Source organism: Eschrichtius robustus, chromosome 13 (genome assembly GCF_028021215.1).
Source record: "Eschrichtius robustus isolate mEscRob2 chromosome 13, mEscRob2.pri, whole genome shotgun sequence".
In the NCBI taxonomy this organism is placed as follows: domain Eukaryota; kingdom Metazoa; phylum Chordata; class Mammalia; order Artiodactyla; family Eschrichtiidae; genus Eschrichtius; species Eschrichtius robustus.
Genome location: NC_090836.1, coordinates 61,693,841 through 61,706,513, shown reverse-complemented (window position 1 = coordinate 61,706,513; position 12,673 = coordinate 61,693,841).

Below are 12,673 nucleotides of genomic sequence, written 5' to 3'. Positions count from 1 at the left end.
GTTGGAGTGTGCCTGATGTGCTCCAGTAAAAGCAACTATCTCATTGTGGCTAAAGAGGTATAAGGAAACTAGATGAGTAGTTCCTGAGATCAGAGAGATAGAAGGGGATCAGAACGTGTGGGACCTCGTGGGCCATTGTAAGGGCTTTGCCTTTTACTTTGAATTATACCATGAAGTTATGACTAGAGAAGAAGCATAACTTGACCTAAAAAATAAAGGAATGACTACTTTTGTGTGTTTGTTTGGGTAGTTGGAAAGAAGCAGAGATATCTGTTAGGAGTGATATTGCAATAATAAGACAAAGGATAATAATGACTTGGCCAGGATTTAACTGATGTGATAAGAAGAGTTCAAATTCCAGATATATTTTAAAGGGAGAAGAGGGTAAAAAAAAAGATTTTCTGATGAATTGAATATAGAGTATAAGGAAAGAGTGAAGTTAAGATCCAAGAACCTGTTTTTGCATCTTCTAATTAAGGTTCATTTCTTGCTGAGTGGTGGCTTCATCTTTCAGAAAGGGCCTGGAAGATACAGAGTACCACCCCACATCACTTGTATCCAGCCTGGGCTATGCTGCCATTTTAGTGTCAATTCTCTTATTTATTTTTTTATTTTTATTTTTATTTTCTCTTTTTTTAAAAAATTTATTTATTTTTGGCTGTGTTGGGTCTTCATTGCTGTGTACGGGCTTTCTCTAGTTGTGGCAAGTGGGGGCTACTCTTCAATGCGGTGTGCAGGCTTCTCACTGTGGTGGCTTCTCTTGTTGCAAAGCATGGGCTCTAGGCGCGTGGGCTTCAGTAGTTGTGGCACACGTGCTCAGTAGTTGTGGCTCATGAGCTCTAGAGCACAGGCTCAGTAGTTGTGGCTCACGGGCTTAGTTGCTCTGCGGCATGTGGGATCTTCTCAGACCAAGGCTCGAACCCGTGTCCCCTGCATTGGCAGGCGGATTCTTAACCACTGTGCCACCAGGGAAGCCCCGATTCTCTTATTTAAACTCATGAAATAAATCTGTCTTATTTATTCACATGATCCAGATTCAGCAATGCAATTAAGTGATAGTCCCCTGTCCTAAAAATATGTGTACACATAAGGGATTATTTAAGCACACTCAGCTTTTTTTTTCCCCAGGGGATATATTATCAAATAAATTTTACTTCAAAATTATTAATTAGAAAAATGTATTATTTTACTACTCTAATTAGTCTTGTATCTCAATAAAAGTATCACTATAAAAACAAATGCATAGTTAAAAAAATTATTTCCCCATAGATAAGATTTCTTACAATTATTTAGTGACATTGTTACTCTGCCTATATTTTGGGAAAATTATTTTCTCTGAAATTGCACACTCATATTCTACAATAGCTCAGTAACATATGCAAAATATTTAAGTAAATTTTAGAGAAAAAATATGAAGAATTTCTAGATCACAGAGTACTATTTTAATATTTTGTTCAGTTTTTGATCATAGCAAGCTACTTAACACTCTCAGTTCTTTTATTATTTCTGTTGTAAAATACAAAAATGTATTTTGTAAATTACCCTGGATATTTTCTAATCCAGAGGTAATACATGATTAATTTGGTGTTACGAAACAAAGTGCTCTAATCAATATCATGTCTCATTTTCGACTTTTGATTGTGATTCAAAATAATCGGCTGTGTTGGTAAATACTGCTACATACTCAAAAATTCTCCTTTTTACCTTCTGACCCCTTCCAAATACACATACACACACACACACATACACACACACAAACATTCATGCATGTACAATCAATAAACAGAGGAGGTATTCATTTTCAACCAAATAATCTAATGCACTGGGATATTTCCGTGAAGCATGTTAATTCATCATGTCTACTGTAATAGTTAAAAGAGCAAGAACCAGCATAATATGTTCTAGACCCTATTATTTCTTGTTAATTGTACTCATGTCTGTTCTCCTTTGGGAATTGTGTAGTGATTATGAAGAGCATTATCAAGTGGGGATTAAAAGAATAATAATAATTACAGTAGAAAATTTACATGATTTACAACATGACATGTTTTAACATAAAATCCTCATTTCTGACTTTTAATCTGCTCTAATGTTGTGTTAGCATTACTCTTTATTATCATAATTTTAATCTTTTTCTTCACTTTTGCACACAAAAATAACTGCCTGTTTCTTCGTAGACAGATCATAACATACAGATCCAGACCTTTTTAGTATCTTTCTTTTGTAACATTTCTTAAATTGAATAATGGCTTTGAACTTCTCTAGAAGAAAGCCTAGAGGCACATGAGAGAGAAAACAAATTTTTAAAAATGCCAACTTTATTTACTATCTGTTTACAAAGTTTGAAATGAAACAAACAACTAGGTAGTTTTCACAGTAATGAAAATTCCAAAGCTAGAAATCAGAAGACTTGGGTCCATGCAGTCCATTTTCTCCTTATATATAAAACTCCTATTACACAGGAAGGTTAGAATAAAATTAATTACATTAGATAATATATGAGAGTCCTTTGAAAATGCTAAAGTGTTACATAATGCATTGTTTAATCAAATCAAAATTAAGGAATTTATTTTAATAATAAAATTATCTTTGATAATTCAAAAGTATATGTTATACTATATTTATTTATTTCATTTTAATTTAATTTTTACATCTTTATTGGAGTATAATTGCTTTACAATGTTGTATTTCTGCTGTACAACAAAGTGAATCAGCTGTATGTATACACATATCCCCATATCCCCTCCCTCTTGAGCCTCCCTCCCACCCTTCCTATCCCACCCCTCTAGGTGGTCACAAAGCACCGAACTGATCTCCCTGTGCTATGCAGCACCTTCCCACTAGCCATCCATTTTACATTTGGTAGTGCGTATATGTCAATGCTACTCTCTCACGTCATCCCAGCTTCCCCTCCCTCCCTGTGTCCTCAAGTCTGTTCTCAACGTCTGCATCTTTATTCTTGCCCTGCCACTAGGTTCCTCAGTACTGTTTTTTTACATTCCATATATATGCGTTAGCATACGGTATTTGTTTTTCTCTTTCTGACTTACTTCACTCTGTATGACAGTCTCTAGGTCCATCCACCTCATTACAAATAAATTAATTTCATTCCTTTATATGGCTGAGTAATATTCCATTGTATATATGTGCCACATCTTCTTTATCCATTTGTCTGTCGACGGACACTTAGGTTGCTTCCATATCCTGGCGATTGTAAATAGTGCTGCAATGAATATTGTGGTACATGACTCTTTGAATTATGGTTTTCTCCAGGTATATGCCCAGTAGTGGGATTGCTGGGTCGTATGGTAGTTCTGTTTTTAGTTTTTTAAGGAACCTCCATACTGTTCTCCATAATGGCTGTATCAATTTACATTCCCACCAACAGTGCAAACTCTTCCCTTTTCTCCACACCCTCTCCAGGGTTTATTGTTTCTAGATTTTTTTGATGATGGCCATTCTGACCCGTGTGGGGTGATACCACATTGTGGTTTTGATTTGCATTTCTCTAATGATTAGGGATGTTGAGCATCTTTTCATGTGTTTGTTGGTAATCTGTACATCTTCTTTGGAGAAATATCTATTTATGTCTTCTGCCCATTTCTGGATTCAGTTGTTTGTTTTTTTGATATTGAGCTGCATGAGCTGCTTGTATATTTTGGAGACTAATCCTTTGTCAGTTTCTTCATTTGTAAATATTTTCTCCCTTTCCAAGGGTTGTCTGTTCATCTTGTTTATGGTTTCCTTTGCTGTGCAAAAGCTTTTAAGTTTCATTAGGTCCCATTTGTTTATTTTTGTTTTATTTCCATTTCTGTAGGAGGTGGGTCAAAGAGGATCTTGCTGTGATTTATGTCAGAGAGTGTTCTGCCTATGGAGAGTTTTTATCATAAGTGGGTGTTGAATTTCGTCAAAAGCTTTTTCTGCATCTATTGAGATGATCATATGGTTTTTATCCTTCAATTTGTTAATATGGTGTATCACATTGATTGATTTGCATATATTAAAGAATCCTTGCATTCCTGGGATAAACCCCACTAATCATGGTGTATGATCCTTTTAAGGTGATGTTGGATTCTGTTTGCTAGTATTTTTTTCAGGATTTTTTGCATCTATGTTCATCAGTGATACTGGCCTGTAATTTTCTTTTTTTGTGACATCTTTGTCTGGTCTTGGTAGCAGGGTGGTGGTGGCCCCATAAAATGAGTTTGGGAGTGTTCCTCCCTCTGCTATATTTTGGAAGAGTTTGAGAAGGATAGGTGTTAGCTCTTCTCTAAACGTTTGATAGAATTCGCCTGTGAAGCCATGTAGTCCTGATCTTTTGTTTGTTGGAAGATTTTTAATCACAGTTTCAATTTCAGTGCTTGTGATTGGTCTGTTTATATTTTCTATTTCTTCCTGGTTCAGTCTCAGAAGGTTGTGCTTTTCTAAGAATTTGTCCATTTCTTCCAGGTTGTCCATTTTATTGGCATATAGTTGCATATGGTAATCTCTCATGATCCTTTGTACTTCTGCAGTGTCAGTGGTTACTTCTCCTTTTTCATTTCTAATCCTGTTGATTTGAGTCTTCTCCCTTTTTTTATTGATGAGTCTGGCTAATGGTTTATCAATTTTGTTTACTTTCTCAAAGAACCAGCTTTTAGTTTTATTGATCTCTGCAATCATTTCCTTCTTTCTTTTTCATTTATTTCTGTTTGATCTTTATGATTTCTTTCCTTCTGCTAACTTTGGTTTTTTTGTTGTTGTTTTTTTCTCTAATTGCTTTAGGTGTAAGGTTAAGTTGTTTATTTGAGACTTTTCTTGTTTCTTGTGGTAGGATTTTATTGCTATAAACTTCCCTCTTAGAAGTGCTTTTGCTGCATCCCATAGGTTTTGGGTCATCGTGTTTTCATTGCCATTTGTTTCTAGGTATTTTTTGATTTCCTCTTTGATTTCTTCAGTGATCTCTTGGTTATATAGTAGCATATTGTTTGGCCTCCATTTATTTGGTTTTTTTTACAATTTTTTTCCTGTAATTGATATCTAGTCTCATAACATTGTGGTCAGAAAAGATACTTGATACGATTTCAATTTTCTTAAGTTTACCAAGGCTTGATTTGTGACCCAAGATATGATCTATCCTGGAGAATGTTCCATGAGCACTTCAGAAGAAAGTGTATTCTGTTTTTTTTGGATGGAATGTCCTATAAATATCAATTAAGTCCATCTTGTTTAATGTGTCATTTAAAGCTTGTGTTTCCTTATTTATTTTCATTTTGGATAATCTGTCCATTGGTGAAAGTGGGGTGTTAAAGTCCCCTACTATGATTGTGTTACTGTCGATTTCCCCTTTTATGGCCGTTAGCATTTGACTTATGTACTGAGGTGCTGCTATGTTGGGTGCATAGATATTTACAATTGTTACATCTTCCTCTTTGATTGATCCCTTGATCATTATGTAGTGTCCTTCCTTGTCTCTTGTAATAGTCTTTAGTTTGAAGTCTATTTTTTCTGATATAAGTATTGCTACTCCAGCTTTCTTTTGATTTCCATTTGCATGGAATATCTTTTTCCATGCCTTCACTTTCAGTCTGTATATGTCCCTAGGTCTGAGGTGGGGCTCTTGTAGACAGCATAAATAAGGGTCTTGTTTTTGTATCCATTCAGGCAGTCTGTGTCTTTTGGTTGGAACATTTAATGCATTTACATTTAAGGTAATTATTGAAATGCATGTTCCTATTACCATTTTCTTAATTGTTTTTGGTTTATTGTTGTAGGTCTTTTCCTTCTTTTGTGTTTCCTGTCCAGAGAAGTTCCTTTAGCATTTGTTGTAAAGCTGGTTTGGTGGTGCTGAATTCTCTTAACTTTTGCTTGTCTGTAAAGCTTTTGAGTTCTCTGTCAAATCTGAATGTGATCCTTGATGGGTAGAGGAATCTTGGTTGTAGGTTTTTCCCTTTCATCACTTTAAATATATCTTGCCACTCCCTCTGGCTGTAGAGTTTCTGCTGAAAGATCAACTGTTAACTTATTGGACATTCCTTTGTATGTTATTTGTTGCTTTTCTCTTGCTGCTTTTAATATTTTTTCTTTGTGTTTAATTTTTGTTTGATAAATATGTTTCTCAGCATGCTTTTCCTTGGGTTTATCCCATATGGGACTCTCTCTGCTTCCTGGGCTTGATTGACTATTTACTTTCCCATGTTGGGGAAGTTTTTGTCTATAATCTCTTCAGATATTTTCTCAGACCCTTTCTTCTTCTTCTCAGATGCCTATATTCGAATGTTGGTGCACTTAATGTTGTCCCAGAGGTCTCTGAGGCTGTCTTCTGTTCTTTTCATTCTTTTTTCTTTTTTCTCCTCTGTGGCCGTTATTCCCACCATTCTGCCTTCCAGCTCACTTATCCATTCTCCTGCCTTAGTTATTCTGCTATTGATTCCTTCTAGAGTATTTTTAATTTCAGTTATTGTGTTGTTCATTACTGTTTGTTTGCTCTTTAGTTTTTCTAGGTCCTTGTTAAACGTTTCTTGTGTTTTCTCTATTCCATTTCTGAGATTTTGGATCATCTTTACTATCATTACTCTGAATTCTTTTTCAGGTAGACTGCCTATTTTCTCTTCATTTATTTGGTCTTGTGAGTTTTTATTTTGCTCCTTTGCCCGCAAGATATTTCTCTGTCTTCTTATTTTGTCTAATTTACAGTATTTGAGGTTTCCTTTCCCTAGGCTCTAGGGTCGAAGTTCCTCTTGCTTCTGTGCTCTGCCCCTGGTGGTGAAGTTGGTCCAGTGGCTTGCATAAGCTTCCTGATGGGAGGTAGTGCTCCCTGCGTTCTGGTGGATGGAGCTTAGTCTTTTCCCTCTGATGAGCAGGGATTTGTTCAGGTGGTGTGTTTTGGGGTGTCTGTGAGCTTACTGTGACTTTAAGTAGTCTGTGTGCTGCTGGGTAGTTTTGTGTTACTGTCTTGTTTGTTGTTTGGTGTGAGGCATCCAGTGCTGGATTCTTCAGTGCCAACTGAAGAATAAAGCAAGGAAACTGAACAAACCAATAAAAATGATTTTTTAAAAAATTAATAAGATAAAATAAAAAGGAAAAAAACACAGGACAACAGAAAAGCAAAGTAGAAATGGAAATATAAAAAAATTAAAAATATGTTAAAGAAAAAGAAGAACAAAAACATAAGGGAAAAGAACACAGAATAATAGAAAAGCAAAGTAAAAGTATAAATATATTTAAAAAATAAAAATAAAAAAGTTATAAAACAAAAAATCCCCAAAGACTAAATAAAAAAATATGAAAACAACAACAAACATAAAAAAAGAAAACAAACAAACAAAGAAGCCAGAACCAACAACAGAATGAATCAAAACATTGTAAAATGAATAGTAATAATTATGTTTCCCTGGGGTCTCAGCTGGAAGTGTTCTTGCACGTGCCATGAGCCACAGCCCACCCCTGCCTCCCCAAGAGGTCCTCCTCTGTTTCTGGGCTGATCTCTGGACCTGCTGTGGGCCCTGTGGGGACCACTCAGACTCTGATCTGGCCCAGTTCCTGCGTGTGCTTGCCCTCAAAGTCCACAGCTGCCAGAGCTAGACCATTTTCATTTGTGGGAACACTTTTTGTCTACTCAGATATTCCATAGACACAGGGTCTACCTAGCTGATTGTAGGTATTTATTCTGCAGCTTGTTCAGCTAATGGAAAGATTTTTGATCTTCTTCCTTAGTCACCCCATACCTGGGGTTCAGCTTTGGTTTTTATCCCCACCTCTCTGTGTGGTCCACCCACAGGAGTCTGGTCCTGAGGCTGCCTTGGAGCTCTTGGGTCTGTCCCAGTGAGGAAAGGGTGCAGAGGTGGTATGACTGCTTGGATTGTGGGAGCCCCAGTGGCACCAAATGCGTAGGGAAGCCGGTGGCCATGGGCGCAAGAGATATGGCCCTACTGAGGGCCTTTTCTGGTGCCCAGCATAAAACACATGAAGGCCAACCCTGGCCGGGCCTTTTCTGGCGCCCCACAGCAGGCATGCGAGGGCCAGCCCTGAGGGGGCTTATTTTATTGCTCGGCAGCCAGCGCACAAGAGCCATCCCTGAGAGGGCTTCTTTTATTGTCCATCAGCAGGTGCCGGTGTGTGGGGAGAGAGAGGTTACAATAGTGGCTCCTCCCCCTGTATGTGACTCAGCAGTAGTGCCCTGCTTCCATGGCAGTCCGGTCTTCCTCCGTAGGCATTCGCTGTGGCGGATTTCCTCCTTCCCATCCCCTCAGTCCATCTCCCCACAGCCAACAGCAGTTCTTGCTCTGGGCCTGTTCTCCAATCCCCACGGTCCAGCTCCCGGCCTCCTTGCACACCTGTGAACACATGTCCCAGTATGGGGCATGTAGGGCCATGGTATGGACCATCTGTGTATTTCTCACTCTGTCCCGTCTGCCACAGGTCAGCTGCTTCACCCTCTTCTGACAGCCTCAAATGTTTCCCTTCTGTCCCAATCGATTTCCCCATTGGAGAGGGCGTTTCCCCGTCAGAGAGGGGGTTTCCCCGAATACGGGAATTTCTCTTATGCTTCTGCTCCCCTGCCCCAGGGTGCAGGTCCCATCCCGCTTCCTCTCCTCCTCCTTCTCCCTTCTTTTTTTCATCCTACCCAGTTATGCAGTGATCTTTATAGTCCTTTCCAGTGTCCAAGGTCTTCTGCTAGTGCTCATCCGGTGTTCTGTGAGAGTTGTTTCATCTATAGATGTATTCCTGATGCATCTGTGGAGAGAGATGAACTCCACATCCTTCTACTCCTCTGCCATCTTAACTCCATCCTATACTATATTTGGACGAAGCACTGGGCAAGGTGCTTTGGCAAATCATATATGAAGAAAATACCACTCTTCCCCACAAGTTATTCACAATCGAATGGAAAGACATCGTACACAAAATTAATGTTAAAAAGAGTAGGATTAATTAAATGATGTATTAACTGCAAAGTTCTAAAGAGAGAAAGAATAGCAGTAATTAATTCAGAACATAGCACTAGTGAAGGTTTCATGGGAAAGGTAATTTATAGGGTATGGCATTATAAATTCCTCTATTACAATATCAAAAGTTTTAAGATGCAAATGTGGGAAGTATTTTTTTAGGCAATATTTGACTGCTGAGGTGAGGATGTTAAATAACACCATCAATATGCCAAGGACTGTGAAGGCTTTAGATTTTAAACCACTTGTAAGCTAACAGGTTAGCTTACTATGGTTTCAAGGATCCTGGCAGAAGCTAACAGGTTAGCTTACTATGGTTTCAAGGATCCTGGCAGAAGACACAAGACTCCTGGCTCAGGTACAGAATACTTTATTACTCATGGCACAGCAGGCAGCATGTGCTTCATGTTCTTTTGGTTCCTTTTACCCACTGTGTCTCATGGGAATAATGTAGAGTAGAATATGTATTCAGACATGTTTAAAAGAATGCTCTAGAAGGCTCTGTAGGCTGTAAAAAGATCCTCCACATTCCCCATGACAACAAATTAGTATACATTTTTCTAGCATATATATTTTAATTCAGATATCTGGCCTATTTTTTTCAATTATTTTCCAGGCCTGACCTCTTTCCACTTTTCCCCAAAATCTAATTTTAAGTATAAGCACAGCCTAGCATAACTCTGGTGGGTTAATGTGGGCCTAACCTGGAATTGCTTTGGTGTCTCATTTACTGGCTATGGAGTAGATAGTGGCAGATAGAATCCTTTGTTTATAAATCAACCCAAATATACAGCTTTAATATCTGTCCCCTACTAGGTGGCCATTAATTTTGAATGGCTGAATTCAGGTCTTTGACCTCAGTTTCCAACTTGTTCTAGAACTGAGCCATAAACTTGCTCTAGAACTGAGCTTGGAGAGCTGGGTAATTTTTACACAAAAATTTGATTTCTGCCAGTTTCTTTTACTGTAAGAAGACTCTGTTTATAACAATCCTTATATTAACTATAATGGATCGCCAAGAAATATCTGCAGTGTTCTCAACTCTAAGCCCTCAGAATAGAACATAGATATTGATTCCGAGGAAAATATTGTTAGAATGTTATATGTTTCCTTTAATGAAGGTATTTGTACAACTATTCCAATGGACCCATTCTTCTCTTTCCCTTAGATTTCCTTTGTCCCATTTGATTGGAAATAGTTTTCTCCTGCCCATTTGAAGTTCACTCATGATCACAGCCAAATAGGATTTTGCTTTTGTTCTTCACCTTAAGATCTGGTACATATATAATGGGTAAATATTAAATCACTCTTGCTTATAAAACCCTGAATCAAAGACACAGTATTTTTTAAAAATCCTCTCAAAAAGAAAAATAAAATAGCCAAAATGATATATGTCAGTCATCCAGACATCCCAGGAATTATGCCAGGACTCATTTTTCCTACTTTAGCTAGATTAATTATTAGTACATTAAAAAATTTTAGAGACAGAATAGTGAATAATTTCCATTGCATTCACGGCATCCTTCTCCCATCCCCATTTCTGTTATGCCAGACTTTAGTTTGGGGATCCATATGGTTTTGTGGAGACTGACTCCCCTTCTGGCTTCACTGGTGGGATTTATATATCACAGCTAAGCCAGTGTTATAGGCTGAATTTTGCAAGTCCAGAGTACATCTCAGGATTTTTGTGGGGGACTATGGTGAACTAAATATCCCCTCTTTCTAACTGAGAAGAATGAGGAAGGATGTAGTCCTAAAGGCTGGTGGCATTTATCTTAGTATCACAAAGGGAGCCTTAGGATGAAACCAACCTCATAAGGGCAGAATATTGAAAACATGCCAGGTCTACCTGTATATTTTTAAGTTGTGTGAGCCAGTAAATTATCTACACTTGAGCCTTATGAAATTACTAATTTGATCATTTTTTTAATCATAAAAAAGACAAGCTCATGTTGATCAACCCAATGTACTGCTTAATCCAGAACTTCTGTTACAAGCTAATAAAACTGTCTAAACTGAAGAGATGGACACATAAATTTTATGCCTTTGAGAATTTTTAACTTGTTAAACTGCTGCCAAAACATAAATTTTTAAATTAAAAATTAAATTATAAATTTAATTAAATTATACATTGAAGTAAAAAATATTAATTATTCAAGAAGTATATTGATACCAGTACAGTCTCTGATGAAAGATTTCAAACAGAGTTTTTTAGATATAGAGATACAAAGAAAATTATAGGAATATGTATAGGTAAATGTGTTACTCTTCATATAAATTTCAATTTCTTCCTTCATATCAGGTGGCTCTCTGCTTTTCACTCATTCTTTAATTCATTAAATGAATATTTATTAAACCTTTCCCATGTATCAGGCACAGTGAAACCCATAGGTACGGAGAGGTAAACAGAATGCACAAAGTCCCTGGCCAAAGTTATTGCCTAGAGGAGTGAGACATTAAGGAAACCATTACAAACATACATAAATATACACATAAAACTCCTTGTAGTAATTAACCCTTTTCCACTTGAAGAAGTTCTCTTTAACCTAAATCTGATTCAACAGTCTGAGGATGTGCATAGTACTCAGGCTGGGCAATCAGAGAACACATGCCCTTGCCTACAGTAATGGCTCATGGATGGACATGTGATCCAAACTAAGGTGATAGCAAGTCCTCTCCAAGTCTTTGCCAAAGCCAATCATGAGATAATGCTGTCTTTTCTTAATACCTTTAGCTGTAATGAATATTTATCCCTAGAACTGCTGGTAGCCATTTACAGACCACACAGGGAAATATTAATGGAGAATAAAATCAGTACAAAAGAAAGCAGCAGAGATAGACAACCTTGATGATATTTTTGAATTTCTATCCCAATGGTGACTAAAAGAAGTTTATCCCTGGAACATTCAATTATGTAACACTATATGTTTTCTACTTTTTTTTTTTTTTTTTTAGTTAGATGTATTTAGGTTCAAGTCACTTGGATCAAAGCTACTGATAACTAACACACCTCTTTCTTCATTTCGGGATCTGCACAACATCTGTCAAGAAGTCAAAATGCCTTTTTTCTCCTGGAAATCTTTATGTTCCAAGAGCATCCTAAATTTAAGTCTGTCATTGAATATCACAACTTGCATTGCCATTATCTATTTCTTTTTTAATTTATGCTGTATTGGAATTTAATAATTTAATAATATTTAATTATTGAATACAACAATCTCTCATTTAACTTACTATACTTCATACATAGTACATGCTAGTGTTTATTAAAGGACTGAATAATTACTCAAAACATAAAATATATGATTACTGACACACTAATTGGCTTAATATACTATAAAGCACTTAAACTGGAACTTAATAAGATAAAAAGTAACTTACCATTTTAAAATTACAAAAGGCAAGAAGTTTTGATGCTATAATAAATCCCCAAATATGTAGGGTTTTGTTTTCACAATTCACAAATTCCTCTCATAAATATTTTTTCCTATTTTATCTTCACAATAAGCCTACAGAATAAGCGAGGCTCATGTCTTTATTTTGTAGAATCAGAAACTGAAGTTTAGAGAGTTTAGATGACTTATTCAAAGAAATATGTGTATTAAGTAGCAGACCCAGAATTTATATTATGTATTTATAAGATATCTTCAATAGTAAAGCCAACTTGGTGATTTTTATTTCTTTTTCTGTTGCCTATACTCTCATTGGCATTCTGTGATAAATAATAATTTCTCCAAATAAATATG